General features: G+C 39.2%; 1 protein-coding gene across 3 annotated transcripts in view; it reads left to right on the forward strand.

Moving 5' to 3' along the window:
• The first annotated feature begins 1,805 nt into the window (after window positions 1-1,805).
• The window catches only part of ARK2N (arkadia (RNF111) N-terminal like PKA signaling regulator 2N), a 69,283-nt gene continuing 43,754 nt past the window's right edge, over window positions 1,806-27,334 (forward strand). For 2 of the 3 annotated variants that reach the window (XM_037165054.2, XM_037165056.2), the window contains exon 1: window positions 2,293-2,577. The gene's annotated coding sequence lies outside the window, so the exon portion shown is untranslated. Of the gene's footprint in view, window positions 1,965-2,292; window positions 2,578-27,334 lie in introns of those variants that run through there. The other variant, XM_037165055.2, reaches the window with a different exon arrangement.

Genomic DNA, 27,334 nt, shown 5'->3' on the forward strand with positions numbered 1-27,334 from the left:
AGCTCAGGGGAGGCCTGCATGGCAGCCTTACGAACTTGGACCTAAAGTAACCACATAGGAAGGTCGGAAATGAAAACTTTCTAACTAAAAAAAAAAAAAAAAAAAAAAAAGCAGTTCACAGCAGGTGGTCCTGTCCTAGGCCGGTAACAAAGTCAACCTTTAACTGAACTGAGCCAGCCTGTTGTCTTTTTGCATTATCATTCCATGATAACACACCTTTGGAATGCCAAATTTCCTTTTTCCGGACCCCTCAAAGCACAGGCACTGCACCAGGGGGCAACGGCAAATCCCCTCATTGTTATTGTTATTATGTTGATTGTTGACTATTAACTATCCTGGATCCACCAGTGGAAAAGTGTCTATCATTTTACTTTTTATCCAGTCCCAGAGATTTCCCTGTTTAGCTTTCTCCCACCTCCCTTACCTATCTCTAAGAGATTTCCTGTAAGCCCATTGAGCCTCCCTTTTGATTGTAATGTATAAAATAAGGTGCTAAAGTGCCGTTCTCTGGAGTATTTTCTCAATACATTGGGATTTTGCCTTCCCCGCAATTGTCGTCAGTTTGGCTCAAATAAACTCACCAAAAATTCTCTACAGGTTTGAATGTTTCTTCAGTTCACATTATTAAACAGGAGAAGGAGCCGGATGGTACATCAGGGTCCTACACCAGGATGTCTATGGCATTGGCAAAAGAAGGCTGTCAGGCTGCTTTAAAACAGAGTGTATTGGTCCACATTCATTAGTTCAGTCATTCAAGACTGACAGCTGTGATCTCAGTAGTTTTTTCCTTTTCTGTTTCTCCTGAAAGAGCCTCGGCTCTTGTCACCATCCCACAAATCCTCAAATTCCTTGAGGAGGAAGGCAGCAGAGAAATGAATGCGTGAATGAATGAAATAACCTACATAGAGGAAATGTTTACCTGACACAGTGTGTTCTCAGTTCATTTCAAGGAGACTGCTGGCGATAATTGTTGAGAAAGCAGGCTCTGGAGTTGGGCTGCCGGTGTGGGAGTCCAGTCTTGCCACTCACTGATGTGTGATCTTGGGCAGGTCCCTTTCTCATTCCGTGCTTCAGTTTCCACCTTTGTCACCAAGGGCTAGTAATACAACCAAATTCGTTGGGTTGTTGTGAGGCTTGCATGAATGAATCTATTTAGATGCGTAGTACAGTGCCTGGCATATAGTAGGCACTCAATGAAAATTAGCTATTATTAGCTATTATTGTATTAGCTATTATTACGGACTTGTAGGCAGTCAGAATAAAGGAGTGAACTGGGGGCAGCTGAAGGCCCTTATTTAAAGGGGAGAGTGATGTTAATGGGAGCGTGGGGCTAGCGCTGTGATTTTCTGAATCTCCTCCTGAGGATTGTCACACCAGGTCCCAGCATGGCTCCTGAAAATGTAAATACCTTTTACATGTTCTACTCAAGCCTTTATTTATTTATTTCTCAAAACTCTGCTTTTAAGGAGCGCAGCCTCCTGGCCAGGTCTTGAGCAGTGCAGTCTGTTCTGAGCACCTCTTTTACCCGCCCGGTGGCCTGTGCCCACTTCACCTTCCCTCCGGGTCCCCCGTCCAGCAGGTTTCTCCCATCTCAGGCCTCAAGGAAGACACTCAAAAACTCGTATTGTGCACTGGTGCGCCACCCTTCCCAGGGAAAACTGCAAATCGGAGGAGTGACTATGCTGCGGCGGAATTTGGGGCGTCTCCAACTCATTTAGGGGCGGGGCGGGATCTCTGGGGACCCCGTACTACCGGCAGGTGGCCATCTACCTTCGAGACCTGCCAGACCTCGCAGAAACTTGAACGGGACGTTAACGGCACTGCGTGAGAAGAGTGCAGCTGAGTCTCCCGGAGCTGAGCGGTGTACATTCTCTAAAAAGAGGGGAGAGAAAGGTGGGGACTCCCTGTAGGAGTGACTCAAGCATTCAGACCCACGGACTTCATTCAGGAATGCTTCAGGAGGGGTGAGTACGGAGCAGCCTACGGGAAAAAGAGCGCTCCTTTTCTTAGGGCATTGTCCTTGGCTTGCATTGACTAGCTTTCCGAACCTCCGAGAAAGATATTTCTGGAACGGAACGGTGCCTGATCAGATGGTGGGAGCGCGGGAAAGAATCCTGGGAAGGCGGTGCCTGCGAGCCCGGCTCTCTGCATCGGGAGGAGCGCGAATTCCCTCCCGCCAGATGGCGCTGTCTGGCTTTCCTTTGGCCTCCCGCTCCGTTCCCTGGGGGCTCCGGCCGCAGCGGCCGCTCTAGCCGGCCGGCGCGGGCTCTGTGGTTCCGGGCGGAAGTGAGGCGCCGAACGGAACGGCCTCTGGTGACATTTTCTCCGGGCGGCGCGGACGAGTGAAGGGACTTGGTGGTGTATCCTGAGGAGGAGGCGAGATTTCTGGTGGCCCTGACGGGTTTCTGATCGCGACTCTCTGCTCGCCGGCGGGGCTTCGTCTGAGAAGGAGAAGGCGGCGGTGGGCGTCGCGTTCCAAGGCACCGCGGCCGGCAGAGTCCCGGCCCGGCGGTCAGTGCGTGCCCCGACGGGGCGAGCGCAGCGGACTTAGAGGTGCGGAGCCGCGGCAGAGAGCAGGTGAGGCGTGAAGGGGTGCCGGGCCGCGGCCGGCTGCGTCCCGGGGAGGGGTCGGGTTGAGTCGAGTCGTCGGGGTGCGGGCCGGGGTGAGGAGCCTGCGGCGCGCGGCGCTGGGGCAGTGAGGGGTCCACCGGCGGGTGCCGGGTGTTCGCGCCTGGACTTGGAGGGAGGCGCGGCCCGGGTCGGGGCTAACTGGAAGGGTTGGTTGCCGGCTCGCCCGCCGGCTGGTGACCCTCTCGTCCTCTCTGCTCGCTGGAATCGGCGGGCCGAGCCCCCAGCCCCGCAGCCCTCCCCCAGACCGCGGGGGCCCGGCGAGGCCGGTCCCTTTCCCCTGCGGCTGAGAGTAGGAGGCTGAAGCTGCCGCAGACCACGGGCCGCGCGGCGCGGCGCAGCGGCTTTACGGCCCTGGAGTTGCTTTCACGCAACTTTTCGGCTCCCCGGCGGGCGGGGGAAGCGGCGACGGCTGCATCTCCGCCAACTCTGCGGGCTCTGCCAGCCGGGGTCTGGCGCCGACACCTGCCTCGACCCCTGAGAGCCCAGGCCGCCTCCCCAGCGCAGCGGAAGCCTAGGACCAGGGAGGAAGGCTTTCCCAGCCGCGGTGCCATCTGCCTCTGGGCGCTTTCTTTTGGTCCGCAGACGCCTCTGGTCCTTGGGAGGGATACGTCAGTCTCCAAAATTGAGCTCCTCTGGAGAGTTTGTCAACTTTATTTAGACAACCAGCGAGGATGTAAAGCGACGAGCCCCAAGTTAAAGATCATCGTTTTCTCTGACTCTTCCCAGAGCGTTCTCTTCTCTCCAGTAGCACTTTGAACTTTATTCCGTATAACACCGACCTCAGTGTATTCTTGGAGTGGCAACTCATTCTGCCTTTAAAATCGTCCTCTTTGTCACAGAATAGATGCTCACAGTTGAAGGAGTGAACGTCTACTTGTTCTCCCAGATCGAACCACTTGAGCAGTTTATCCTTGGGTGCATGTTCGGTTTCTTGCCTGAGCTTTTGCTTTCTGAATCCTTGTACCCAGTAGATTGAAAATTCCACTGATGACAGGTGACACAGTATCCTTTGTCAAGGTAGACTTCTTGGCTACAACCACATCTGGCGGTTTTGCTTAGGCTGTTATTGTATAGTGTCGTTGGACACATGCTAACAGTTTGAATTACCCTTCTCTCTCCTGGGATACTTAAGGATGGAGACTGTTTACTTTTCTAATGTAGTTTTATTGATCCTGGCAATGTGATTTTTTCCCAGTAAGAGCATTGCCTTTTGGTTTAACAAGGATTTTTAGGGGCCTACAATTGATAGTTGTTACCCCATGTCCTGAGGAATCACACCACTGACCGTTTGTTTTTTAGTGGGAAGTGTATTATTTTGGCAGAGTAGCCTGGCCAATACAATGCCTAGTTGAGAACTTTATGCTCAGTAAATATAAAATATAAAATATAAAATTATGAATTAAATATGAATTCAGGAAACCAGATGAAATTCAGATAATCTGTATGCTACTTTAAAAAAAGCCTTAGTGAAGTTTTACACAGTTCCATGAAATGAGAAATATTTTTATTTTTAGGCATTTCTAAATTAGATGATTTCAGATTACTTTTCAGTACCACTTTAATCTGAAAACTTTAAACTGCATCTTTTTCATAATGTTTATATTATAGGTATAAACTTCAAAATAGGTGTATATAATATGAAAGGCAGGGAGAGACGTCATGATATTATACCTAAAGCATCAACTAAATATAATTTATTAATGGAGAGAATTTTTTTGATTTTTTTTTTTAAATGGGAGGGACTAGATTTTGGAGCTGGAAACTTTCCCATTGTTAATTAGCTTCATATTAAGTTCACAGTGTAGCTGTTACAGTAGTCATTAATTAAGTTTATATTACTCATAAATGCATTTATGAAAGTGTCATAATACTCTTTGTAGTCTTCATGGTTTATCAAAGACCTATGTATTAAAGATAAATTAAGCTTTAAATTCTAATTTAAGACAGTTCTTTTAGAACTGAGAGCTCCCTGTGTGTCCTGCAAAGGTTTCTCTTTTCATAAGTGACGTTGGAGAGTTAAGGAGACCTTAAGTCTCCGTACTGTATGACTCTTAATTCCTGGGTGCCTGTGTAGTCATTCATCGTTTAAGAGGTTGTTTTGGTGGGACCTTCAATCTTATGGTTTTGTTCTGATGCATGCATGAATAGACTTGATATATGGGTAATTAGGATATTTTTGGTTTTTTCTCTTTAAAGTTTGGAATTAGTGCATGCTAGAGACCCAAACAAGCCCTATGTTTATAACTTTGGTAAACTACTTTAGAACTTCCTAATGTTTCTGCATGTAACTAGGGACATCTTTACCAAACTGATGATAATTGAGAAAACCTGTAAAAGAGGCAAAATGGACTGTGGTATGTTTTCTTTTGAACTATATTGATTTCAGTATTCTCTGTTATTTTAGGAAAGAGTTTGGGGCCAAATAAAGTTTCTTGGGTAGCTATGAATTATATAGTAAAAATGAAACAGACAAATTAATTGTGAAAAAGCTATGAGACTAGAAAGGTGACAAAGCTATTGAGAAAACACAGACGATAAAACATTCCGTGGCACCTCTTTATTCTCACAACACTAGTTTATTGATTGTTTCCTGTGTGCCAGCAGTCTATTTGCTAGAGCTGGAGTGGTAGGTAAGACTGACAGAGCCCTAATGCCACAGGAAATTACACATTTAAACCTGAGGTTTTAGCTGATTTCCAGGTGGGTATTCCAGGCTAGGGAGCAGGCTAAGGAAAGTCTTGAGTATCAGTCATCTTGAATGGTTAAGTGTGGCCTGTTGTGAAAGTACAGTATCTTAGTCTGTTAACGAGCTACTACTTCTCTTGCAGGGGGTGGGGGGAACTCAGGTGGAATATAAAAGATCAGATAGGCAGTCCCTTAACACTTATTTCAGTAAGTAGGAATTTGTTTGGTTTTAATTTTTTCTTTCGGGTTGATGCCTTGATAGTTATTTTTTATTTATTTTATTTATTTTTTAATGTATTTTTAGAGAGAGGGGAAGGGAGGGAGAAAAAGAGGGAGAGAAACATCAGTGTATGGTTACCTCCTACGTGCCCCCCCACTGGGACCCACCAGCAACCCAGGCATGTGACCCGGCTGGGGATAGAACTGGCAACCTTGGTTTGCAGGCCAGCACTCAGTCCACTGAAGCACACCAGCCAGGGCTGATAGTTATTTTTTAGTTGTCAAATTTCAGTCAAATTTAAATTTGACTGTTGTCATGGAACTTTTCTAAATCCTTAGCCTTTATCTTTAATTGTACCTACTTTCCCTACTCTTTAAGGACTCATGATTGAATTTGAGGGAAATAACCAGTGTTTTCTGCTTCTGTGTGGGCAGCTTTTCTCAGCAGAAGTGGGATTGATGTTCAGTCAGTTTTCACACTCAGCCCACATGTCCTTGTGGTAAAAGAAAGGAGCAGGGTGAAACTAAAAAGCTTCATGGTTGTTTTATTTTCTTCTATATTCCTGAACTGCTAGGGAGGATTATGTGTTGTATATATTATACATATTTATCACAACATATTAATAGCAGCTGATAATAGTAAATGTAATTTTAAAATAATGTTAAAATAGCCAGTGTAACTCGGATTTGATGGTTGTCTTATTTAGGATTTGTAGTTTTAATTTACAGTGTTTAAATTTTGTTTCCGTTCTCTTTCATTCAACATAGGGACCTCATTCCTCTTTCCTCTGATTCTGTCACTTAACAGCCAATAGACAGATGGTATAAATCCAGTTACTAATTTGATTTTATTAAATTTTAAAACTATCTGGATGAGTATTTTCTAGGTAAGATTAATCAAAGGTAGAACTCTTTCCATAAAACTTAGTTTTATTTGTATGTGGGGGTTTTTATGCCTGGTGAAATTAAAAAGCCTATTTACTGTCCTGGCCAGGTGGCAAAATTGGTTGGAGCCAGTGTCCTGTACACCCAAAAGTTTCAGGGTTGAGTGCCTGTGGGGAGGCAGCCTGTCAGTGGTGCTCTCTCACTTGGATGTTTCTCTCCACCCTGCACTGCCCTGGCCCCGGAAAATCCTTAAATCGTTACAACATATCCTTGGTGAGGATTTACAAAAACCGAAACCATTTACTGAGCACTTTGGTGCCAGGTGGGGATGGTTGTACAAAGATAACTCATTTCGGCCCCAGGGAACTCAAATGTAGAGTGAATCAGAGGATTTTTAAGTTTCTTTCCTGCTCTGAAGTGTGGAGAAGAAAAGTAGACTATAGGAGGAAAAAAGTACAACAACTATAGTATGGAGTTAGTTTTTTCCTTTATAAAATCATTTAAAATAAGGATTTGGAAGATGGCTCCTATATGGGTCTCTGAGTTTAAAAGAAAATGATTGGAACCTTGAATGTTCTTTTTGTACTGCCAGTTCATTTATAAAATACTTTTTAAAAAAATATTTATTTATTTATCTTTAGAGGGGAAGGAGAGAGGGAGAGAAACATCAATGTATGGTTGCCTCTGGTGCGTCCCCTGCTGGGAACTGGCCTGCAGGGAACTGGCTTGCAACCTAGGCATGAACTGCGATCCTCTGGTTCGCAGACCTTGTGCTTAATCCACTGAGCTATACCAGCCAGGGCTATAAAATACTTTTTTATAAAAGTATTTTATTATGACTCTGGAATCAAAACTAGGTATTACTAAATTAGATGTGATTGTTGTTCAAAGCAGAAAAAAATTAAATATGTTAAAATTTACAGTATATACCAGAAAACAAACAAACAAAACAACTTACACAGCCATTCCTGTGAATCTGTATTAACTAGGATTGTGTTTAGGTAATCTAGAAATGAATGTTTTCACTAATGTGGTTAGCATTAGGGAAACAAGATAACCAAAAGGATCAGTGGGAGTTATTTTTTACTGAGTTGTCTGGTTTAAAAAAAAACGAAAAACTTTTATGATGTCCAGAGTCAGCATTTTGTTAGGTGCCTTATAATTAGAGAGAGATATTGTTGGGGAGAGGGAAGTTGGGTGTGGACTGAAACTGTACGAAAACAGGACTGTTTTCCTTTCTGTTAAGGACAAAAAAACAAAAACCTCATGTGGTTAAGATTTTAAGCAGTGTCCTGTCCGCCTTAATTTTAAAAAAACTCAGAGTATAGAAGTATAGTTTATTCTTAAATCAACATTTTATCATCATGGGTTTCCCATTATTTTTCTCCGATACAGACCACCAAACAATTTGCTATGAGTCTGAGGTCGTGTATAGTGGATAGGTTTCTGGCAATATTTATCTTGGGGACCTCAGGTCTCAGTGTGTGGTAACAAATCTTTATGTATATTGTCTTCTGAGGGAGATAGAAAATGGCCAAACAGAACCCTTGGAGGAAATGTAGAACCTTTGTTTTAAAGTATTCTTAATTTACACTGTTGGTGCTTTTGAGTACTTAGAGGGTCTCTCATTAACCATTGTTCATTCTTTGCATTTGGTAACTTCTTGGCATCTTACTTGATGCTGGTTTATGCACAGTCCTGGTACTGGGCCAGGTACAAGTCAGTAGTGGTGGTATCTGCCTCATGAAGTGATTTGAGCAGCCATTATCACCCTTGGTCTATTTATAGAGCTTATATCAGTGGAGAAGAGGTTGGCTGGCCAGCAGGCTAAGCTGCTCTCTTCCCGTTGTTGCAATCTTGGAATTTATACTTCAGTTCCAGGGAGGCCAGATCATTGAACTACATTAAGTTTTAGTGCTCCCTTTCTGTACACCAGCTTTTTAGCACTCGGTTTCTTAAGCAGACTTCACTCTTGAAGGAAAAAAGAGAACCATATAACTATTACCACACTGAAAAGTAATTAGCAGTAATGTCTTAATATCATATGATATTCAGGGTTCAGATTTCTCTACTACCTCATAAATGTGTTTTTAACAATCATTGAGGTGAAGAGGCAAATGAGATCTGTGCATCGTTTTATAGATTCTAGGTTCCCCTCCATTTCTTTTTCTTTTTTTAGGATTGATTTTATTTATTTTTTAGAGAGGGGAAGGGAGGGAGGAAGAGAGGGAGAGAAACAACATGTGGTTACCTCTGGAATGCCCTCCACCAAGGACCCTGCCTGCAACCAGGCATGTGCCCTGGTGGGGAATTGAACTGGTGACTCCCTGGTCTGCAGGCTGGCACTCAATCCACTGAGCACACCAGTTAGGAGCCCCCTCCATTTGTTATTCCTGGCAAATTATTTGTTGAAGAAATAGGGGTTTCCCAGTTTGAATTTGCCAGTTATATTCCTGTATTGGTGGTATTAAACAAGTTCCTCTGTCCCCTGGGTTTCTTGCTAATTGGTATTAGGTTTGATCAGATTCAGTTTCTATAGGTATAATCTTTCTTATTTTTTTCTTTTTCTTTGAGTGGGCAAGAATACTCTACAGATAATGAGTACACTTGTATCAGGAGGCACATAATGTTTGGTTCTCTGTGATGTTAGCAGCTGTTTGTGCTTATTGCCTATCTCCATCAGCTTATTAGTCATTATTCCTCACTGGGAGTGCCTTTTATCATTCTCAGTTCTGAGTCTTTTAAACTGTGTCTTGTTTATAGCCTGTTCAACCTCTTCCTTTTGAAACTAAGGGAAGGGAAGAGTTGCTGTGGAGAAAATGGCCATCTTCTACAGGGTCCAGCAGAAGTAAGTCCTGCTTGAGTGTGGTTGGCAGGGTAATACTATGGTGTAATAATTTATAGTTTTAATTTGAACATTTCACCTAAAGTGTCATATGATGTGCTTGAGTGTGATACTGTTATGTTACAGAATTATCTGCTTATGACTATAAAAATATATTTATTTATTTATCCTTACAGGGTAAGGAAAGGAGAGAGGGAGAGAAATAGCAGTGTATGGTTGCCTCTTGTGCATCCCTTGTTGGGAACTGCCTGCAACCCAGGCACGTGCCCTGACTGGGAATCTAACCACGATCCTTTGGTTCGCAGGCCCGTGCTCAATCCACACCAGCCAGGGCTGCTTATGACTTTTTAATAAAATATTTTGTGATTAAAAAAAGAGAGGTATTATTTCTGCTGGACCCTGTATATGTAATTCTGTAGTGTTTTTATTTCAGTCCTGATCTTTGGTTCCTGTACTGTCCATGCTGCAGCTTGATAGTGGAAAAACTAACCTCAAAAACAGAAAGATGTTTTTCAAAAGCAAAGTTTGTTTTGCAGTGTTGGTGCTTATTTAAGATAAGACTACTGTTGTCGTTTTAAGTTGTTAGTGTTTATATATGAAAATTAGAAAAGAGGTTAATTTTTCTACTTCAAAAGATTTTGGAACATCATTGTTACAGATGTAGTGAAATCTCTTCCAGGATCTAAACGACTGGGGAGAGGGGGTTTCATTTTGTTTTTTATTGATGTACTACTGTTCTCTACCTTTTTAGTTTTGTTGAGTCTGGTTTTTGCATCTTTATGCATAAATACACAATCATTTTATAATACAGTATTCTAAGTGTACCGAAACAACTTTACTAGACTAGTAACAATTATGTTAGTTTTGTCTTATGTTTTTATGTGGAAAGAGAAAAGGAGAGTTACTCTATCAGAAATCATGTTGATTCTATGTAATGGAATGTATTTTTATAAAGGTCAAGAATGCTAAGTTTTAAGCAAACAAGGTATTTCATTAGTGTCTTGGTGATTTTTAAAAATGGTTTTCATCAACTCAACAAATATTTATTACATATTATGTGTTAGGAACTGTGAGTGAACTGAAGATGTTTAACATAATCCACTTTTTAAGATTTGTAATTTAATGGGGCGGAGGGGGGTGAGTGAAAATATTTACACAAATAATTTGGTTAGCTATGTTCTTGTTGGTGGTTTCATGACTTTTGTTTTAAAAGTCTCATCCATATAAAAAGTGTTTTTTACACCAGTTTAAAAATAGTCCAGTTGCAAGATGGAGGCATAGGTGGATGTGCCATGCCTTCTCACACAACCAAGTTTAGAGACAACTAAATATTAGCAACAGAAAACACAGCCAGAACACGGAAAATTGAACTTTTCGGAAGTCCGTTAACAACAAATTCTTCAGCCTGACCGGTAAGGGGCGAAACCAGCGGCTGGTGAGGGGTTGCACAGGAGGACTCGGTCAGCCGGACTCAGGCGCAGGGAATCCAGGCCGCAGAATCCAGGCGCAGGGTTGGACCTAGTGAGCGACCCAGAGAGCCACCAGGCGAGCGACCTCGAAGGAGACAGCGGGGGAAGCGAAGGAGGCAGTGGGGAAGCGGTGCTGCGTGTTAATTGTGGTCGCCCATTTGTGTGCGAGCGGACAGGTGAGGGAGTGGGCGGTTGGACTGGGGCCGGCGGTCCCCGTGGCAAGCGGCAGTAGAGGGCGCCGCCATTTCCCTGCTCTGACCACGCCCCCACATACAGCGTCACAACCCAGCGACCTGGGAGTCCAAGGCACCGCTTCTCACACTTAAAGGGCCAGAACAGACCAAAAATGTCCCAAGTTCTCAAAGCACCAGAGCCCATAGATCTAAGCGATGAGGAAATAGCAAAACTCTCAGACGCACAGTTTAAAACACTGGTCATCAGGATCCTCACAGAACTGGTTGATTATAGCCACAAATTAGACAAATATATGAAGGCGAAACTAATTGAAATGAATGGAATTGCACAGGACACCAATAGCAATGAAAAGGAAACTGGGACTCAAATCAATGGAGTGGATCAGAAGAAAGCAAATAATGGCCAAACAGAAAAGAGTCAGGAAGCAAGAATTCAAAGAAATGAGGAGAGTCTTAGGAACCTCCAGGACATCTTTAAATGCTCCAACATCTGAATTATAGGGGTACCAGAAGGGGGAAAGGCACAGCCACCAGTGGAAAACTTATTTGAACAAATAATAAAGGAGAATTTCCCCAATCTGGCAAAGGAAATAGACTTCCAGGAAATCCAGGAAGCTCAGAGAATACCAAAGAAGTTGGACCCAAGGAGGAACACACCAAGGCACATCATAATTACATTAGCCAAGATTAAAATGAAGGAGAGAATCCTAGAAGCAGCAAGAGCTAAGGGGATAGTCACCTACAAAGGAGTCCCCATCAGACTGTCAGCAGATTTCTCAAAAGAGACCTTACAGGCACGCAGGGGCTGGAAAGAGGTATTCTAAGTCATGAAATCCAAAGACCTACAACCAAGATTGCTCTATCCAGCAAAACTTTCATTTAGAATGGAAGGACAGATAAGGTGCTTCTCAGATAAGATCAAATTCAAGGAGTTCATCATCACCAAGCCCTTATTATATGAAATGTTAAAGGGACTTATCTAAGAAAAAGAAGTTAAAGAAACATGAACAGTGAAAGGACAACAAACTCACAGTTATTAACAACCACACCTAAAACGAAAGCAAACTAAAAGGACAGCTAGATCAGGAGTGGAAACATAGAAATGAAGATCTCAAGGAGGGTTAGCAACAGGGGAGTGGGAGGAGGAGATGGGGGGAGAAGGTACAGAAAATAAGTAGCATAGACAGTAGATAGAAAATAGATGGGGGGGGCAAGAATAGCATGGGAAATATAGAATCTAAAGGACTTGAGACACATGGACATAAACTAAAGGGGGGGTAATGGTGGGGATGCGGGGTAGGGTGGAGGGGAATGAAGGGGGGAAATAGAACAACTGTTACAGCATAATCAATAAAAAAATTAAAAAAATAGTCCAATTGCTTTGGTTTTTTAGTGTTAAGAGTACATCATTTTTGACTCAACAGATTCAGTAGTAAACATGCATAGTTGAATATTTAAACTCTAAGTCAGTTAAAAATTTTGAAGGTAAGCCTGTTAAACAACTTTTAAAAAGTGTGTGTATTGTACACTGTTAGAGGTTATTTAAACTGCACCTCTTTTGCTTAGTAACTCCTCTCCTCTTTATATGGCAAAGTTTTTACTTTTATTGATTAACCATTTGGTGTACCTTGGGCATAATTGAAAATAAGCACATGGAAAACTATGTACAGTTTTCTTTCAATATAAAGATACAGAAATGGTGTGGATTCTATAAAATGAATCAGAACAATGGATGTTTTGTTTTTAAGGAAAATTATCAAAGGTGTAGTCTTGTTTAACTTCTTAAGTGGAAAATATAACTATGCCTTAATTTATACAAAGGATATCTTTTGTATTTGTGCAAAACCAAATTTTAATACCAAACTTTAAATACATTAGGAAAATTTATTTTAATGGAGTCTGTATTAAAACCTTACCTTTTAAATGTATAAACTAATTTAATTTTTGTAAAGATCCAGGTGTTCATAATTTTTATTTTGGTTATTGGAAGCTACTTGTGTAGCATGATCTAGTCTTAGGTTAATAAGCAGGTTGGAGATTCAGAAACAATTCTAAATATATCTTGGCCATTGACCTACATATTCTTTTCTTAGAAATGAGGATTATACATTTCAGGTTAACTATGAACAATAATTAATAAAAATAATTAAAAAGTTCCAAAAACCTAAATAGAATTGTTTAGATAGTTGCCAGTGTGGTTAGATCACTTCTGTTTTTTTAAAAGTACAACTTTAAAAAAAATTATACAAATACGCAACAAAACATTCATTAATTAAAAGAAAATGGCCTGGCTGTTATGGCTGAGTGGATTGAGTGCTGGCCTGTGAACCAAAAGGTTGCTGGTTTGATTCCTGGTCAGGGCACATTACCTGGGTTGTGGGCCAGGTCCCCACTGAGGGGTGTTGGAGAGGTAGCTGAATGATGTGTCTGTCGCATATTGATATTCCTTTCCCTCCCTTCCCCTCTCTCTAAAAAATAAATAAATAAAACCTTTAAAGAATTACTAGTGACTGAGGCTTTCTTTTAGTGTGTTGTATTTTTAACTTGCCTATATCTTTTTGCTTTTTAAACTATTCTTTGAAACTTTTTGAAAATCTTTAAGGCCTTGGAGAATTCGTGGTTATTTATGCCATGTCTAAAATTGACCAACAGCATCAGTAGTGTCCCTTGGAGGCACTAGTTTTCCAGTGTTGAGAAGTAAAAGCCAAGGTAATGCAGCTTGTTCTTCTGTTCCCATTCTATGAAGTCTACAAGTAGAGCCTTAATTGCAGTGGTTTTTTGTATGCTATGACCCTAACTCCTATGAAAATATTTATGCAGAAGATAACTGTAAAACATACACAGTAGCTTCACATGCATTTTTTAAGAAGCAAAAATGAGATTTAATAGGTTCATTTAACTGTGGTAAGTCCAGTGTACAACTGGCCTCTGGCCTCTGGCCTAGTTGGATTTAGGAACTCATTTGCTATCTGGGCACTGTTTCTCTATGTGTACTGCCTTTGTATTGCTTTTCTTTGGGGGATTTATTTTCCACTAGGTTTTTTTCTCCTGAGGGCAAAGTTGGCCCCCAGCAGCACCAAGCCAACTAGTTTCCTCAGCATTAAAATAATTGTATGATAAGACTTTTTAGAGCAGTTTTAGGTTTGCAGAATAATTGAGCAGAAAGTACAGTTTCTATATATCCCCTTCTGAGTTTTATCCATTTATTAACACCTTGAATTAGTTTACATTTGTTACCATTGATAAGCTAATATTGCTATATTATTGAAGAGCAAGTTTGCATTAGGGCTTGCTTTTTATGTTGGAAAACAGATACTGTGTTGAATAATACAGAATAACAGTTCTGGGGGTTTTGACAAATGTCTTATGCCCGTCTTTCATTACAGTGTCTATTAGAATAGTTTCACTGCCCGACTTGACACCATCCTTTCTCATGTCCCATATTTAGTCTTTGATCTCTCAGATTCATCCATGTCTGTTGCAACTACCATTTAGTCCAGAGCTACCATACTTCTTTTTGCCTTGCCTTCAAATTGTTTTACTGACATTTACTCTTTTTCTTCATCCAGTCTCCACTGTTGCAGCCAGAACTGTCTTTTTGAACTATAAGTCAGCTTAAATCTCTATTCCCCTCCTTTATTTAGTAGGTTCTTATTCCTCCTCAGGGAAGACTTCCTAGATCTCTTAGGCTATGTCACATTCCTCTTCTCTTTCTCCTTTCATGGTGCCAACGTACTTTTTCTCTACCAGACTTGCCAGAGTAATACCTTTTAGATTTATTTGTGTGATTATTTGATTGACTCTTTAAACTGTAAGTTCTGTTTGGAAGGTAGTGTGTATTTCCCAGTGCCTAGAATATTAGCTGACATTTCATACTCAGTAAATATGTGTTGAATATATGAATGAACTAGATGACTTTGATTAGAGAGAAGTGCCTTATAAAGATTAAAAGATACTATTCCTTTTTAAAAAAATATTTTATTTATTGTTAGAAAGGGGAAGGGAAGGAGAAAGAGAGGGAAAGGAACATCAATATGTGATTACCTCTCACATGCCCCTCACTGGGTACCTGGCCCCAGACATGTGCCCGACTGGGAATTGAACAGGCAACGCTTTGGTTTGCGGGCCCATGCTCAGTCTGTTGAACTCTACCAGCCAGGGCCTAAAAGACTTTGTGCTTGTTTTGCATTAGGTGCTTTAATGTGTTAACTCACTTCATCCTGCAAGGACGGAAGTTTTACAAACAAGGAAACAAAGGCTTAGAGAACATCAATAATTTGTCAGGGACACAGAGCAGCATTTCAGGTTCCCTTCTTTTTGAGCCTTAGGACTGGTGTTTTTATGAACTTTTTATTTTCACTTTTAAAAGTCGTTGGATCACCATATTTCATGGCTGTCACCATGAAGATACACCATATCATATTAATGCTGAGAGTGACATCAGTTTTGTTTCTGCAGACTTATTGTCTTTGTCAAAGTAGAACTCTCATCTAAATGTAATAATCTTTAAGTGATCTCAAATGAAACTTTGAAATCCCTTCTTGGGTTTTGAGTTTAGTACCTGTGAACTTGTTTGTTTTAATTTTTCTCATGTCTCTCTCTTACTGAGTATAGCTTTGAGATTCTGTAGTAGCCCCTTTTACTCTTTTTTTTTGTTTGTTTATTGAAATCATTCTTACCTTTATAAGCTCAGTTAAATTACTGTTCTCTTCCTACACGCACTTTCTAGTCTTGAGTCTAGAGTTCTTTATACCTCTCCTATGGTACTTAACCTAATTCTGTCCTGCTTGTACTCATCCAGATCATTTGTGTGAGCTGCTTACTGACTTTTATTACCCTGAAACACTTAATCAGTAGATTTTCAACAGATACTTGTTTTTTGATTGTAATTGAGTGTGAGTACCATTACTTACTCATTTAAAAAACGTATTGATTTAGAGAGAGAGGGAGATAAACATTGATTTGTTGTTCTACTTATTTATGCATTTAATGGTTGATTCTTGTATGTGCCCTGACCGAGGATTGAACCTGCAACCTTGGCATATTGGGACAACACCCTAACCAACTGAGCTACTGGGCCAAGACTTGATTTATGCATTTTTGTAATCCCAAATGTAACATGTTGCGTGACACAATAGGTGTGTAATACCTGTTAGCTGGATTAAATATTTTTTGTCCTAGTCTGTCTTTTAAAATAGTTTTATTTTAATGAGCCAGTGGTACAAGATCATATTTTTTAAAAGATTTTATGAATTTATCTTTAGAGAGAGGGGAAGGGAGAGAGAAAGAGGGGAAAAAGCATCAATTGTGAGAGAAACATCAATCAGTTGCCTCTTACTTGCCCCCATCTGGGGTTCTGGCCTGCAACCCAGGCATATCCCCTGATGGGAATAGAACTGGTGGGTGACCTTTTGGTTAGCAGCTTGGTGGTTAGTCCACTGAGCCACACCAATGAGGGCCAGGTTTTTATTTTTAAATAAAAAAGGTTCTGGTTGCAATTGTAGAGATCAGGAGTGGATATGGGGAGACCACTAATGTTGTAATATTCCAGGCAGTAGTAGGTCATGGTAGCTTGGACTAGGCAGTATAGGAATGTAAAGACTTGAAGGATATTTGGGTGGCCAAATTGATGGGGTTTGGTCATGGAGTGGAATTTGGGGGTATGCTTTTGGGTTTGGTAATGATACCAAATTAGTTACACAGTAATTGCTTGGTAGGGCATGGGCATATTTTCTTTTTTAAGTATCTTAAATTTGCAGTGTCTTTGAGATAATCTAAATAGACTGTCAAGTAGACAATTGAGCTTTGAAAGAGCCTTTTGGGCTAAAGGTATGAATTTGGAGCAGGGATGTGGATGATCTCAACTAGATATAAAACAAGAGGAAAGAGGCCCTAAGAGTTAGGCCATGAAGAACTGAATTTAAAGAGATGAGAAGAGTGAGTCAACAAAATAGATATAAGTAGGTAGAGTTGGAGAGGAAGGAGGCAAATTCTAAGTAGTGCAGTGGTATAGAAGTCCATGGAAGGGTATTTTCCAGAAGGGGAAATGGTTAGCAGTACGCTGAGAGGTGAGGAGTCAGGACTAACAAAGTGTCTTGGATTTGGTGTTGCGAGGTAACGGTAGCCTTATCAAAACTTTAGATAGAATAGTGGGAACAGAAACTAGACTGTATTGGGTTGAGCAGTGGAGGATATGGAATTAGAAATGCTGACAGTTCTTGAAGTTTGGCGACTGGAGTGAAAATAGAGTAAGAAAGATGTGGTTTTTTGTTTTTTAAAGTTAATACTTGGGCATACTTTTTAAACATTTTATTCTCTCTCTTTTAAAAAAATTTATTTATTTATAGAGAGAGGGGTAGGGAGGGAGAAAGAGGGAGAGAAACAGCACTGTGTGGTTGCCTCTTGCATGCCTCCAACTGGGCACTTGGCCCGCAACCCAGGCCTGTGCCCTGACTGGGAATTGAACCAATAACCCTCTGGTTCACAGGCTGGCACTCAATCCACTGAGCCATACCAGCCAGGGCTAAACATTTTATTCTCTTGATAGTGTCTTGCAGAGCAGAAGTTTTTAACTTAATAAAGTCTATGTATCAGTTTTTTTTTCCATGGATTGTGCTTTTGATGTTGTATATAAAAACTCATTGCCAAACCTAAGTTCAGCTAAATTTTTTGTTTTCAACTAAAAGTTTTGTAGTTTTTCACTTTACATTTACTTCTGTGATCCAGTTTGAATTATTTTTGTGAAAGATGTACTGTCTGTGTCTAGATTAATTTTTTTTTCAGGTGGATGTCTAGTTGTGCCAGCACCATTTATTGAGAAGATTTTTTTCCTCTATTGAATTGCATTTGCTTTTTTTGTCAGAGGTCAGTTGACTATATGGGTCTATTTCTGGGCTCTCTATATTGAGTTCTTTGGCTCCTATTATACTGTCTTAATTACTGTAGCTTTACAGTAAGTCTTGAAGTTGCCTAGTGTCAGTCCAACCTCAAGTATCGTGTTGACTGTTTTTGGCCTTTCCAGATAAACCTTAGGTCCCATGATGTCAATATCCACAAAATACCCTGCTGGAATTTTGATTGGGAATACGTTGAATCTATGCATTAAGTTGGGAAGAATTGCCATCTCAATGAGTCTTTTTAATGAGTCAATCCATGAATACAAAATATATTATCTTGAAGGTTAAGAATAGGAAGAATTGACTTGTGATGATAAAGGTCAGAATAATGATTACTTTTGAGAGGCATGTAATGACCAGAGGTGGTATGAAGGCTTTGGAATTTTGGAAACAGTCAATATCCATTTGCTCATTATATGGACATACTAATTTTTTAAAAATCCATCAAGTTGCACACTTATGGTGTCTATACTTCTCTGTGCTAATATTTCAATCAAAATGTTTCTTAAAAAAGGAAAAAACTCTTAAGAGGACAGAATCAATTTTGATTTAAAGAGCAGAGAACTCAGCATACAAGTTTGTTTTGTAGTGGTCTAACACTTACTTACTGGTACTTTGGAAAATGTGTGGGTATAGATTTTGGGGGGGAAGGGAACTGGGTAAAGAATTTACTGAAAATAAGCAGACTTACTTGAAAGGTTGATCTTTAGTGCATTTCTTGTGGACTATTTTTATATGGCTACATATAGTGGTCACAGATATAGGCAGAATTTTTATTACCGGTTTTAAATAAAATGAAGGATACCGCAGACTAAATCTTGGAAAAAGCTATACCACAAATTCTATTAGAAACAAAGTGTTCTCAAGGGAGGTTGGTATACACCCTATCACTTGGTATTTGAAGCTAGATTAGATAAAACAGAGGAAGGTGTCCTATTTGGACCATCCTGCATTGCAAGGGAATAGACAGGATCACTTGAAAGGCTTTTTTTCTTAAATTTCTGTGATGGGGAAATGTTATAGTCTCTACTGTAGTGTGAAAAAGCATTCTTGTTTTGTCAGTAAAACATCAACCCTCTTCAAAGTTGATTTTTGTCTAAATATTAGTTCAGAATATTGTTTTGAGCAGGGAACAAAGATGGAATTTATGAGTTACCTAATACTATGGCTTGTATACATGGAGAATCATTGTAAGTTAACTGGTACCCGTCATGTTTGAGACATTAGCTGCTTGTGTTTCTTACAGGTGGTGATATGAAGTAAACAGATGAAGGAGTGCTAGCAATTAGAATGCCCCATTTTACATGACTGTAGAGCAAAAATCTTGCCTAGAAGCAGTTTAATTTAATGGGCTGTGCTTGTGGTTTCAACGGAAAGTCCTGTAGCTATAGTAAACTTGTAACAGCAAATGACTTCAGTTTGCATTTGTCACACCAGGAAAGACAATACAGTATCAATTTATTCATCTTTGTGTCAATAGAGTGGTGGTAAAGGATGGTTGTTTCTCATAAGGGGTAAAATTGAAAGGGGTAAAAGGCAAGCCTTTATAATAAATGCTTAATGATTTTATACATTGCTATGTCAAAACCCTTAGGAGTGTTTCTGTATGGTTGCCTTAGATAAAACCTCATGAATCTTGGTCCTTTCTCACAGTTCTGTTCTAAGTCAGTCTATAGGAAGTTGTTAAACATCTGAGAATATATTGCAAGAAGGAAGACTTTCTTCTGTGTGTTGCTTTGTTAGATATGTTTATATCTTTTTCCTCCAAGATAATTTCTTACCTACCAGTTTATAGAATAAACTAAGTGGTTTGCCCTTTTTTTTTTTTAACTTTAAAGTCTATTTTCTGCTCAGTTTATTCTTTCTCCCTGCGTGGTTTACTGTTATATCCAGCTACCATCTCTATTCATATTGATAATGTCCAAATTTGTATTTCTGTATTTGTTTTCTTTGAGACCTGTTTCTACTAGCATTATCTAGTTGAAACTGAAGTTGATTACTTTTTTCCTTTTCCTGTAGTCCACATATTAGCAAATTTTTTAAATCCTTACCTGAGGCTATGTTTATTGATTTTAGAGAGAGAGGAAGGGAGAGAGAAACATTGACGTGAGAAACATTGATCAGTTGTATCCCTTATGTGCCCCATCTGGGGATTGAACCTGCAACCCAAGTCTGTGCCCTGACTGGGAATTGAACCCTCATTCTTTTTGTGTATGGGACTATGCTCCAGCTGAGTCATCAGCCAGGACTGTACCCCACAGCTTACCCTGTATCCAGTTGTATAACATGCCAGTAACCATCTAAGGAATGAAGTGTTCTATATATAATTTGTAGGAGTTGAGTTGGTTTTTAATTTTCAAAACCTCTGTGTTCTTACTGATTTTTCTGTCTAGTTTTATCTGTTTAAAATGAGGAATTGAATCTGTTAGTGTTGAATTATCTCTTTCCTTTCCATTCTGTTTTGTTTTATGTATTCTAAGCCTGTTAAGTACATATATTTTTGTATATGATATATGTATAATTTTATATTTTCTTGATATATTAACCCTTGTATCATTACGAAGCGTTCCTCTGTATCTAGTAATATTGTTGATACAGACATTTCGGCTGTCTTATTGTTGCTCTTTGCATAGTAGATCTTTTCTGTTTTCTGTCAACCTAGCATATCTTTGAGTTTCAAGGTATGTCTGTTGTAGAGTGCCTACAATTGAATCTTGTTTATCTAGCTTGACAGTCTGCCTTTTGATTGGAATATTTAGGTCACTCACATTTAATGTAATAATATGGTTGGATTTATAATTGCCATTTTGTTATTTATTTTCTAATGTCTCTTTTTTGTTGTTGTTATTACTCTGTATCTTTTTTACTGCCTCTGGGGTAGGAGTGGTTAAATGATACTTTCTGAGTTTTTTTTAGTGGTTGCTTTAGGAATTGTATCTGTATTTTTATAGTTATCACAGTCTTCTAATTAATATTTTTTAAATTCTAATAAAATATGGAAACATTCTTCCAGTATGAGGGAGCTCAATCTCCTGCCTTTTATGCTATTATTTTAATATATGTAACATTTATGTGTATTAAAAACTTAGTAATAGAGTGTTAAATTCTTTGTACAGTCTTACATTTTTTTTAAAAAGGTAAGAGAAGGAAAAATTATTGTAGGGTCTTTTATGTTAATGTACACATTTACCACTTTTTGTTGTCTCCATTTGTTTTATGAATTTGAGTCCTAGTATGGTGTCATTTCCTTTCAGCTTAAAGAATTTCTTATAAATCAGGTCTGCTACCAATCAAATTTGTTCGTTTTTGTTTTTTCCCCCTTCATTTTGAAAGAGTAGTTTTGTTGAATCTAGAATTCTTAGTTGATAGTCACTCCCTTTCTCCTCTGGCCAGAAGAAAGAGAGATACATTATTTCCTTGTTCCTCATTGCCACTTTTCAGATAATTTTTTTCTTCCATTCATCCACATATGGTTGTCGTCTTTTTACCACTGACTGACAGTCTTTACCCCTTTGCATTATGACTGTTTTTGTTCTTTGCTTAGTGCCATTTTGTCCATATTACTCTTACTTTAATTTTTGGTGACTTTAATATACACGTATTATACAGACGGTGATTCTTTTGACACTGCCCATTCTTTCTGTGAACTTTCCCATAATGATTTATTCTCCACCTGACCTCAGCCAATGTAATGTACTTCCATAGTCACACTTTAACCAGTGCTTTTCTATCTTGTGAAAACCAGCATATATTTATTTCTAATCCATCATTGGTAGATTTTTTTTTTAGTAAAATATGGTCAAAGTCAATTATTAGGAATTGAAATGCTGTTTGGTTGTCATGACAATACCAAATTTTTGTAAATTTCTAGTCATTTACTCTAATTTCTACACTTCTTTCTTCGAAGTCAGAGTAACACTTTGAGTAACTTGCTATTTTAGATCTTGTCAGTTACCAATAACTGCAACCTTTCCCTCATCTCAGTTTCATTCACAGTGCTCTTGGGTTACTACCTTCTATCTTTCCAGCTCACTGTCTGTAGTACCCTGAGTCCACTGGGTTGTTTGATCCATTTGTTCTTGCCACATTGTTCACTGCCTTATACCTTCCTAATGTGATCATTAAAATCATTTCCTTGCTTCTTTCTTGCTTTGTTCTACTAGTTTGGCAAAACTACAATTCTGGTTAAATCCAATTTCTACCTTCTTTGCCTTTGGATGACACAGCTGAACTTGAAAGAAGAGAAGCATACCCATGGGTATTGGTCTCACTCTAAGTTCATGACTACATCCTTAAAATGGGCCCATAATTGTGTGGAAAGCATATACTGTACTTCTAGTTCCTTCACTTTCTCACTGCTGTTTCACACCTGCTACTCAAATTAGCCTCAGTGCCACTCTTAACTGATGATCTTGCTGTCTACTTCCTGGATAAACTTGCTGTCAGAAGAAAACTCACAGATTCCCTTTGTGTCTGTCTGTCATTGAGCCGTGTTAAATTAGAATGACACTTTTTGTCTTGATAAGAATTTTTCTTAAGATCATTGTGTTAAATCAGTTGGGGTTGGGGACTGATTTCTCTTCTTTTCCTTTAAATCTTTATTATGTCCTTAGGTATAGGGGATGGACATTTAACAATAACACAGTCACTTAACTACAGTTATGCAAAGTGTTATTCGGAAAAATGGGTGTATACAATGTTAATTACAGGGATTTTATTCGTCTGTAAAGTACCCAAGACTACCCTAAGGAATTAATAGTTTATTCTGATATGTGTGAAGAGTGGCAGCAAGAAGGCAGGCATAAAATGAGTGTGAAAAACTGTTTATGTGACATTCCCTGTAGCTGGAGAGAGCTAGGGTGTGAGTGGCCCTAGATGGAACTAGAGATGTGGGCAGAGATTTTGAACTGGGGAGAGCAATCATATCTCTCCCTCTTGCTCCCTTAAGTTTGTGTTAATGGTCCTTCTGAAGTTTGGAAATTGGTTATTGTGAATTGTTCTTTTTTTTTTTCCCCCCAAATCCTCTCCCAAGGATGTGTTTATTGATTTTGGTAGGGGGAGAGAAGGGAGAGGGACAGAGAGGGAGAGAAATATCAGTTGATTACCTCCCCTATGTGCCCTAACGGGGGCTTGAACCTGCAGCCTTTTGGTGCATGGGGTGATATTCCAACCAACTGAGCCACCCAGCCAGGGCTGAATTGTTGTTTTTGACTGTTTCATTCTCTGTCAGATTTTCTGTAACCAATGTTATAATCCTTTTCCATTTTTCACAACTCCCAGACCTGCCTTCTTTTTCACCTGTGTTAAGCTTTGCTGATGAAGAAGGTCTGACATGAAACAAACTCCCTCCAGATTTTCACATGATCCTTATTCAGCCTTATACTCCTCCCCCCAATCTGGTCAGAGGGGAGCAGTAGACTGCTTTCTTTCCGTGATTTAACTCTTATGCCTGTCCTCATCTTAATTTCTTAAAGAGTACAGGACTGATAAAACAAATGGTGTGTTTTAATTGCCCAGAATCAACAGCTCATTTTTTAAATTATTGCATATAATCCTTTTTAAAGCAGAGAGAAAAAATCAGATAAAACTCAAGTTGCCTTTATCTACTTTCTTGTTGGTCATCCCTCTCATCTCAGCCTTTATAGGACATTAAAAAATACTTTATATATGTGTGTAATTAAAAAAAATGCTTTTTCATAAAAACATGAGTGCTGTTCATATTTGCCTTGTGACAATATTGTTCTGTCTGCTATATGGAGAACAGGTTGGTTGGTAGGAGCAGGATTGAATACAGAGATACAGGAAATGATTGTCAACCATTCCGTTGAAGAATAAATGGTGGAGGGTTATGAAAAATAGTGGACAGGCTAGAAATTTGAGGAGGTAGGATTGCTAGGAATTAGTGAATGGTGGGATGCAGTGATTACAGGAGCAGGCATTATTAAAGGTAACCCATAGTTTTTTGCCAAGAGCAGTTGAGATAGTAGTGGTGCTATTTACTGAGGTAGAGAAGCTAGAGAAGGGGTCAGATGACTGATTTGGTTTTGGACATGAAGAGATTTGGTGCCCTTGTGAAATCTGAATGGAGATGTTAGGTGGCTATTTGGGTGGACTGGTTTAGAGCTCAGAGCAGTTCTGGAGATGGGGCAACAAAAAATTGTTAATATAAGGATGGTATTGGAAAGTGTAGGTGTAGAAGAGGTCACTTGGGTGGGTGAGTAAGGGACCTAGCCCTAAGACTAATTGCTGAGATTTGGTAGAGGAAATTAAGCCTACAAAGAAGGCAGAGAAGGAGCAGCAAGAATCGGAGACCTGGGAGCCAACGACAGTAGTTTAAGGAAGAAAGGTAGTAGTTAGGCATAGAATGCTGCTTAGACATTAAGCAAGATGAAGGCCAAATTGGGTCTGTTGGCTTTAGAGATATAGAGGTTTTTAGTGACCCTGGTAAGAAGTGTTCTACTGGTTTTATAGAAGCAGGTAATCACATGGGAAAGGGTTGGAAAGGGAGGAGAGGTAAGGAAATAGAGGCAGGGTGTTTAGACAACTCTCTTAATAAGGTTGGCTTTGAAAGAAGAGTGGTATGTTGAGTGGGAGATGGGAGGTTGAGATGGTAGGCAGAAGGAGGATTTAAAAAAAATGAATAAACTATGAATGAATGGATGGATGTCCAACTGAATGTGAGATGTGGATCAGTACCAAAGAATAATCACTAATGTAAGGTTCTAGGGAGATTAGAGGGGGGATGAGTGTCCTGTCCTGTCCTATCATATCTTACCCATATAGAAAAGGATTGCTTTTAGATCTGAGGGAAGAACGGCATGGGGAAAATGCTGTTCTAATCCTGTTTCATTGTAGATTTTCTGTGAACTATAAACTTGGAGGGTTGAGGGCCTTTTAATCACCTTTTTAAGATGCAACTCCCATTTGATAATTTTATCTTTTTTTTTGTACTGCCATCTACAGCTTTTGACTATCTGTACCAGAGAAAAACACACACCCCAACCAAAAACAATATATTGCAGTAAATAATCTGGCTTTTTGGGAAGACTGATCTGTATATATATTTCCCCCCTGTTTAGGGTACTTTATTTTTATTCCATTTCAGGGATTATGTCACAGCTTGTATTTCTACTTCCTGTGACCCCTTCCTCCTTGTGTTTTATGAATTGTAACAAAATTCCTCTATCTGGGGGAATTCTAATAGAATTCACTGATCAAATTTGACCTAAATAGTAGTTGGTGTCATGAGCAGAAACATAACTCCTTTTTCTTTAGAAGACTTTTCATTAGACTGTTATGTTAGAGTGGATTTTTGTGTAGAGAGTACTTGTACGTGATACAAAAGTCCAGAGGTACAGAACTATAGACAGTAAGAAGTGTTTAATTCCTGGTTCCTCATTTACTCTCTTTTGTTGCCAAAGCAGCTGGTGTTACCATGTTCTTAAGTATCCTCCCAGAGAATCTGTGCATCTACAGGCAGACTTACATATTATTTTGTTCTTTGCATAAATGCTATAATGTACCTTTTTGTTCATTTAACATTATATGTTTAAAATTGCTCCATATTAGTATATAAAGAATCTTTTCATTCTTTGTGCCCACATTGTAAAGACATACCATAATAATCTGATTATTTGTGTTCTATTAGTATTTGCTGCCAGTATTTATGATTGATTTGGACATATTTAAGTGGTTTTGACTGAAATACTGGGGTTTTTTTTTTTTTGGCAGCAAAAGTCATTATAACTCTTTATATAAACTTAAAATTTAAAAAACTGAAAACGAAAGGTAATTTTATTGGTATGTCATGGGAAGATTGATATTATCATGTTAAAAGAAAAAATACACTAGATTTACTTGTGTTACCTATACAATTTATTTACAGAAGAAGCAAAAATTTTATGGTCATTTTAATAAATTTGCTTTTCAACCCAATATTGTATTAATGTAGTTTAAAAAGGTCTACTGCCTTCTGCTTTTAAAAGTTCATTTGAGGCTTTTCACTCTTGTGTTTTATGACTGACATTAATTTCATATGAGTATATTTCTCAGATATTTCAACTCTAAGAAAAAGCTTTATTTCAGAATATATAACCTCATTTTCTACAGAAGAGTCAACTCTCATTTCGATTTAGTTAGAAGATCTTAGTGTATTCTTCATACCCAGGGGTATTTCATGTCTGCAGATATTTTATTTCCTGTTTGTGTTGCCAGCATGCTTTATTTATGACACTGGCGGTTTGTTGGTTTAACCTTTACTCCCTCTGTTGGCTTTCAGTGACGTAACAGTCCTTTTGTAATGGCGTTAGGAATAACATTTCTGCTTATTTTTATTTAATTTAAAAATTAGCAATGATGCAGATATACTTATGAAATAGGCTACAAATGGGATTGTTTTATTTACTTTTAAATTTATTTATTTTTAGAGAGAGATGAAGGGAGGGAGAAAGAGAAAGAGAAAAAAAACATCTGTCAGTTGCCTCTTGCATGTGTCCTGACTGGGGATAGAACCAGTGACCTTTCGCTGTGTGGGATGATGCCCAGCTGAGCCATATGGGTCAGGGTGGTATTGTTCAAAATTAATAAATGTTTCTAGTGGCTATGAATGTTTTGGTTTTCATGAATGTGTTAAGGAAACTTCATCCAAATGTCTATTTTATGAGCAGCCAAGAAGAGGGCCATGAAAAGCAAAAAACAAATATATAGAAAATTTGTGTTTATACTAAGCAAAAAGTAGGTTTGGCATGTTAGATTAATAAAAGGATTTTCCAGCTATTTTCTACTTGCTACCTATCATATGTTTAACTATCAATTAACTTGGAGAGAAGTGATGGAGACATCTTATTTCACTTGACTAGCATACTATCTTAGCTTAATATTTGTGTGTGTGTGACCTATGGGACATCATGTTAATTGCTTTTTTTAACATCACGTATACAGGGTGAGGTGTTTACTTGCTTTGCACATTCTTAGTACCCTCTTAAAAACTGTTAATTAATGAAGTTTGCACTGTATAGGTCACAGCTCTTGGGGTTAAAGGTTTGTCCTGTTTCTTCACGTTTAAGTGGAATTGTGGCACACACAGTGGGCTAGGGGTGTTAGGTTCTAAAGTTAGCATATAGCGTGGAAAATGTGTGTAGGGTGTTTTCTCTTAAACCCCTTCACTCATTCTTGGAATAGAGTGCACTAGGTTTTCTGGATGTACAAAGCAATTGATCCATATTACTGGGTATTGTTTATGAAATAAAACATGCTTAAACACTAGACTCATATTCAGCATGATGAGAGAGGTCTTTGGGAACTAGGGCTACTGAGGAAACAGCAGAGTCGGGCCTTTCATCCTAATGCCCTCTGGAGCAATTCCTGTTGAGAGGAATGGCAGGTTTGATGTATATAATTACTTTGGTTGTGCATTTGCCAAACGCAGCTAGTTGAAGGTTTTTTCTTGAAACATAAGTGTATGTTTGATGCTACCCCACTGTAATCCCCCCTTGCCCTTCTTTGATGATT

This window comes from Artibeus jamaicensis, unplaced genomic scaffold (assembly GCF_021234435.1).
Source record: "Artibeus jamaicensis isolate MK-2021 breed Jamaican fruit bat unplaced genomic scaffold, CSHL_Jam_final contig_354, whole genome shotgun sequence".
Lineage (NCBI taxonomy): Eukaryota > Metazoa > Chordata > Mammalia > Chiroptera > Phyllostomidae > Artibeus > Artibeus jamaicensis.